General features: G+C 43.0%; 1 non-coding gene across 1 annotated transcript; it reads left to right on the top strand.

The window, feature by feature from the left end:
- The first annotated feature begins 6,570 nt into the window (after window positions 1–6,570).
- LOC140824901 (small nucleolar RNA R71) lies at window positions 6,571–6,676 on the top strand. The gene has a single exon (XR_012116517.1). It is a non-coding gene; the product is annotated as a small nucleolar RNA R71 (small nucleolar RNA).
- Window positions 6,677–7,085: the final 409 nt, after the last annotated feature.

Raw genomic sequence — 7,085 nt, 5'->3', positions numbered from 1 at the left:
CACGACAAAGACGACACAACACCCATCCACCCCCCAATACTAAAGTCGAGCAGTGTCCTCAATTCAGCAGACGATAGAAAAAGTGACAGATAGGCACAACAAAATGAATGCAGTATACCTTAACCATGCAAGATAAACGAAAATAAATACTGAACGTAACGAAATGCGATAAAGAAAAGAAGGGATAGAAGTGACTCCCCTCTCACTGATCCTCCTCCTTATGCTCCTCCGGGGGAACGATGCCAGCGTCCTTCTCTGGTGCATTGGCGTAATGAAAATGGAATGGCGGCAGGAAAGCTGGCATGGTTGGTGGGAGAAGGGCTGGGTCGATACCACTGTGGCTCAGGGATATGCGAAGCATGGCATCAGTAGCTGTCTGATACGTCTGACTCACAGTCTGCCACTGTAGCTGATGGTCTGAAAAGGCAGCAAATTCGTCCATCCGGTCCGGAAGAAGGCGACGTCGAGGTCGCGGGGCCGTGGTGGGGGCTGCTGTGGCACGGGATCAAACGTAAAACCGTCCCAGATGGGTCCAAACTGCGGTAAAGCCTTCCCCGCACTGCTAATTTCTGCAACCAGCTAGTGTCATCGAGGGCCTTGGTCGGTGGCAACCACTCATTGTCATCCTCAAAAATGACTCCAGTGCCCGCACATAGCTCTGTGATAATGTGGGGGAAGAACAATGCCACATTCGGACTATGAATGCTCAGCTGGATCTGCGAATGGATTATCCTGCCCACATTGCGTGGCATATGAGTGATCAATGCATAAAGTAGCGGCCCCCTCTCCCTCTGGACTTCACTAGTGTGCCCGACTGGCATCAAACGTGTGGCCAGAAATGCATACCACATTGTAGCCGGGATAAGCAAATATTTCTCTGCAAAACAAGTGCGCGAGCCAGTGTCTTCCACAGAGACCCTGGATAACAGATTCTTTGCATCATCAAGTCTAAATTCGGTTCTGCTGCCCATGCCACATAATTCGAGTCATCCACCGCCGGTGTCTCAAGCACCCTATTAATCTCTGTTGAACTAATATCGACCAACTTCCCTCTCACAAATTCCTTACCGTCACTCCTCTCAGCTGCATTGGCATAGAATTCCCTCACCACTGGTACCACCGCGGCTTGCGGTTGGCTACAAAATTTTCCCCAGCTTCTATTCTCAATCTGATTGATAATATATATGTATTGCACAAGCTGGAAACCACGTTCACGAAGTGGAGCTCGGTGGATTTTCGCATGCTCATATCGTTCCCTAGCTGCAGTATTCACAAATAATTCGGAAGTATGAGGTGACGAAGAAGAATCACCGTGACTTACCCGAGCTTTTTAAGGTGCCATTGTGGATTATTGGGGAAGAGCACAAGTAGCCCGGAGTAGGAGGGTGTTTGCCGGAACTTGGTGGTGGTCGGGAACTGCAGAGGCGGCCGGAAATCACAGAAGTGGCCGGAGATTTCAGAGGTGGCCGGAAAAATTCCTTTCTTGACCGAAAAAATTAGATCTTGATGCTTGGGACAGGTGATGATGCAAGATGTTACCTATGATTTGCACACAAAAAAGTAATTTGCATGAGATTTAGAAAGGAGGGACGAAATTTGGAAGAAGGTGGTGAGGGTTTCGAATGGGGGAGAAAGGGAAAGGGCTGCAGATTTTTAAATCTGCGCGATCCGCTAGGGCGGACATAAGTTTCCGCCCGGGCGGATAACTCTCGGCTTTAAAATTTTTTTTGAAAAAGGGGCGCGCCTGGGCGGATGTAAATGTCCGCCCAGACGGAAGCTTCACGGCTTTTCCCCAATTTTTTTTTAAAAATAAAATAAAATAATAAGGGCACAAACTAAAAATCGAATTAAATGCAAGATAAGGAAACGAGAGGTAGTTCTCAATTTATAGTCGAGAGCTAGACTGTCGGTCCGTTTCAGTTCGGATTATCTTGGAATCGGGTGATTCCTAGTTGTGGCTCAATTGTGCCACCCATGTAGTGCTTCAGTCGCTGGGCATTGATCGTAAATGTCCCATCCTTTCCATCGTGCAAGTCTACAGCTCCCGATGGGTAAACTTTAGAAATCACGAATGGAACAGACCATCGCGACTTCAATTTTCCGAGAAAAAGTCGCAACTGGGAGTTGTAGAGCAGGACGTTTTCACCTTCTTTAAATTCTCTTTCGATAATCCGTCTATCATGAGCTTTCTGTGTCTTTTCTTTGTATGACAGTGCAAGATCATATGCCATATTCCGGAACTCCTCCAACTGATCCATTCGAAGGAGACGTCGTTCACCTGCATCAGTAAAGTTAAAATTTAATGCTTTTGTTGCCCAATATGCACGATGCTCTAACTCTACAGGTAGATGACATGCTTTACCAAACAGTAACCTATATGGTGTAGTGCCTATAGGTGTTTTAAAAGCTGTCCTATATGCCCAAAGAGCATCGTCTAACCTTACTGACCAGGCTCTCCTACTAACACCTACCACTTTTTCTAGAATCCGCTTAATCTCCGGGTTCAACACTTCCACTTGACCACTCGTCTGGGGGTGATAGGGAGTAGATATCTTATGTGTCACACCATATTTGCTCAAAAGTTTTTCAAGTAGTTTGTTGCAAAAATGGGTGCCACCATCACTAATGATTGCTCGTGGTGTCCCAAACTTGTTAAAAATATTTTTCTTTAAAAATTTCAGGACCACTTGAGCATCATTAGTGGCAAATGCTTCTGCCTCTACCCACTTAGACACATAGTCAACCGCCACCAAAATATACTTTTTCGTGAACGAACTGGGGAACGGTCCCATGAAGTCTATCCCCCACACATCAAAAACCTCACACTCAATGATATTATTCAATGGCATTTCATGACGGTTAGAGATTTTACCTGTCCGTTGGCATCTATCAGATGCTAGCACATAAGAACGAGCATCTTTAAAAAGGGTTGGCCAATAAAAGCCACATTCAAGTACCTTAGACGCCGTCTTTGTTGATCCAAAATGACCACCTACCTTCCGATCATGGCAATGGTTAAGTATTTGACCAAATTCCTCCTCTTCAACACACCGTCTAATCATAGAATCTGCGCAGATCTTAAACAAAATGGTTCCTCCCAAAAATAATGTTTCACGTCAGAAAATAATTTCTTACGTTGATGAAACGATAGATTGGTGGCGGTGTGCCTGTGATAAGAAAATTAGCAAAATTTGCATACCAAGGACAGTGTCTCACCTCAAATAGCTGCTCATCAGGAAACCAATCATTGATGTCATGATCTACACAGTCATTACTAATAAGCTCCAGTCTAGACAAGTGATCTGCCACCACATTCTCAACACCCTTCTTATCTTTTATTTCTAAATAAAATTCTTGTAATAATAAAATCCACCGAAGTAGGCGTGGCTTTGCATCTTTCTTATCAAGTAAATACTTAAGTGCAGAGTGGTCGTTGTAAACAATGACTTTGGACAAAACAAGGTATGAGTGAAATTTGTCAAGAGCAAATACTACTGCAAGTAATTCTTTTTCAGTTGTCGCATAATTCAATTGAGTCCCATCTAGGGTCTTACTTGCGTAGTAAATAGTGTGAAATACCTTGTTTTGCCGCTGGCCAAGCACAGCTCCCACCGCAGTATCACTTGCATCGCACATGACCTCGAAGGGTAGATCCCAATCTGGTGCTATCAAGACAGGAGCCGTCACCAAGCGCTCCTTCAAATTCTCGTATGCTTGTAAAGAGTCAGAATTAAAATCAAAAGGCACATCTTTCATAAGCAAGGAAGATAGAGGTTTGGCAACTTTAGATAAATCTTTGATAAAACGCCGATAAAAGCCGGCATGGCCTAGAAAACTTCTAACTCAATTAATGGATGTCGGAGGTGGTAAGTTCTTGATAACTTCAACTTTTGCCTTATCCACCTCCATTTTATGCCCTGATATCTTGTGCCCCAATACTATTCCTTCTTGTACCATAAAATGGCATTTTTCCCAATTCAGCACCAAATTCGTCTCCTCGCATCTCATCAATACCGCCTTAAATTCTGCAAACAGTCATCAAAAGAAGGGCCAAAAATCGAGAAGTCATCCATAAAAATTTCAAGAAAGGTTTCTATCATGTCATGAAATATAGCGGTCATGCATCGTTGAAAAGTGACAGAGGCATTACACAACAATGCATTACACAATCACAAGTGAAAGTGGTTTTCTCTTGGTCCTCAGGCGCAATCATAATTTGGTTATACCCTGAATGCCCATCCAAAAAACAATAAAACTCATGACCCGCTAACCTCTCAAGCATTTGATCAATGAAGGGCAGTGGAAATTGATCTTTACGGGTAGCATTATTTAATTTCCTATAATCAATGCACACACGACATCCCGTAATTGTCCTAGTGGGTATTAATTCATTTTGTTCATTTGTGATCACAGTAATCCCACCTTTTTTCGGCACACATTGAACATGACTTACCCATGCACTATCAGATATATGATAGATAATACATGCATCAAGGAGTTTGATAGTTTATGCTTTTACTACCTCTTGCATCTTTGGATTTAATCTTCTTTGAGGTTGCACAAGAGGTGAGTACTTATCTTCCATCAAGATCTTGTGCATGCAGACTGATGGATTGATTCCTTTGATATCCACCACCTTCCACGGAAAAGCACTCTTGTGTGCTTTCAAAACTTCCAACAGTTTGTCCTCCATCACATCTGTCAAAGCGACAGAAATTATGACAGGTAAAGTGTTATTCTCACCTAGGTATATGTACTTTAGGTGTTGAGGCAATGGTTTTAGCTCAAGCATCGGTGGCTCCTACAGGCTTGACTTCTAAGGGAGCAAGTCTCTTCGATCTCCCAAATCCTCTAATCTCATCCTTATTGGCCTCTTCCATGGCTGGTTGGCATTGAGGTATGCCACTATTTTTGCTTTCTCTGCATCCAATTCATCTTCTCTCATTTCAGTAGTGAGAGTGGCCTCCAATGGGTCCCTAAGAGCATCCTGCACATAGTTAGACACAAAAGCATCAATTTTATAACAACTATCAGAATGCAGTGTGTGCTTAAGAGTATTAAAATCATCAAAAGTAATCTCTTCCTCGCCCACTCTCAATCTCAACTTCCCTTCTTGAACATCAATCAGAGCCTTGCCAGTCGCAAGTAATGGTCTCTCCAAAATCAAGGGCATCTCCATATCCTCCTCCATGTCGAGCACCACGAAATCAGCAGAAAAATTAAACTTATCCACTTTCACTAGCACATCCTCAATAACTCCCCGTGGATACTTGACGGATCTGTCTGCCAGCTGTAAAGACATCCTCGTTGGCTTAGGTTCTCCCAACCCAAGTTTCCTAAACATAGACAACGACATAAGATTAATACTTGCACCACGATCACACAAAGCTTTGTGAAAAACAACATCACCAATCATGCAAGGAATAGAAAAACTCCCGGGATCCTTAAGTTTCGGTGGGATCTTGCTTTGCACCAAAGCAGAGCAATTTTCAGTGAGATTCACCTCATGTGATCCTCCAACTTCCTCTTATTTGCCAATATATCTTTAAAAATTTAGCATAACTAGGCATTTGCATCAAAGCATCGGCAAAAGGAATATTGATATGCAATTTTTTGAATACCTCAAGAAACTTACAGAATTGTGCATCTAGTTTTGCGTTTTTCAGTGCTGCAGGAAAAGGTGGAGGGATAACAATTTCAGGTTGTGCAGTGGGTGTTGGTGTAGAGTTAGAGGACTTACCTTTGGATGTTTCAGAATGCTCATCCAATTTTTGCGTTTTCTCTTTTTCTCTTGACTCTATAACTTTCCCACTCTTCAACTCAATGGCCTTCACTTTCTCTTTTGGATTTGTCTCTGTGTTACTTGGCAAGGTGCTCGGCTCTCGACTTGCTATCATCTTGGCCAACTGTCCAATTTGATTTTCGAGCCCTTTTATTGATGCATCTTGGTTTTGAAGTCTAGTTTCAGCAGATGAAATAAACTTAGACATTATTTGCTCCAGGTTGGACTTCTCTTCTGTAGGAGGATTAGATCTATACATCGGTTGTTTCCCATATCATTGTCCTCCTTGCGGTCGATTCTGACTGTTTTTACCGCTCCATGAGAAGTTGGGATGTTGTCTCCATCCAGGATTGTATGTGTTTGAGTATGGATCATTCCTTGGATGGTTGTGGACTCCCACTTGATTCACCGGTGCCTCATTTTGCACATAAAATGGATTGTCATCTTGACAGTCCTTCACAAAATGTTCACCTCCACACTTTTCACAGAATATCTCTTGAAGACGCATAGTTGTGCCACCCATGTTCAAGCCATATAGTTTCCTGTTCAAAACATCAAGTTGTGCAGTGATAGCAGAAAGATCAGTTACCTGGTGAACTCCTGCACTTCTCCGCTGATTGTTTCTTTCAGATTGAGGATTATAGCTGCTAGCAGCCATCTCCTCCAACAGCTCATATCCCTCTTCAGCAGTCTTCCTCAATAGGTTTCCACATGCAGCAGCATCTATCATAGTACGATTAGGAGTAAGTAAACCATAATAAAAGGTTTGAAAAACTAACCCAAGTGGCAACTCGTGATGCGGGCATCTACGCAAGAGATCTTTGAAGCGCTCCAATGCCTCATACAACGACTCCTGCTCGAATTGAGCAAAGGTGGTGATGTTTGCCTGAAGCTTCATGGTCTTAGATGGAGGAAAATATTTGATGAGAAATGCTTTCGCTATATCCTCCCATGTGGTGATTGAACCTACAGGCAAACAATTCAACCACGATTTAGCTTTATCACGCAAAGAGAAAGGAAACAAACGCAATCTAACAGCATCATCAGAAACTCCATTGAATTTAAACGTATCGCAAATCTCAAGAAAATCTGCGATGTGTGTGTTTGGGTCATCTGCTACAGATCCTCCAAATTGGACTGTGTTCTGAATTATAGATGGCTTGATTTCGAAGTGATTTGCCCGCACAATAGGCCTCACAATGCTAGGGCGTGCACCATCCAAAGAAGGGTGGGCATACTCTAGCATTGTTATGCGGCTGGCATCTCAACATGTATATCTTCACGATATTCCTCCTCACGATCG

The sequence above is a fragment of the Primulina eburnea genome, chromosome 2, assembly GCF_022965805.1.
Source record: "Primulina eburnea isolate SZY01 chromosome 2, ASM2296580v1, whole genome shotgun sequence".
In the NCBI taxonomy this organism is placed as follows: Eukaryota; Viridiplantae; Streptophyta; class Magnoliopsida; order Lamiales; family Gesneriaceae; genus Primulina; species Primulina eburnea.
This window is presented reverse-complemented; position numbering and strand designations above follow the sequence as displayed.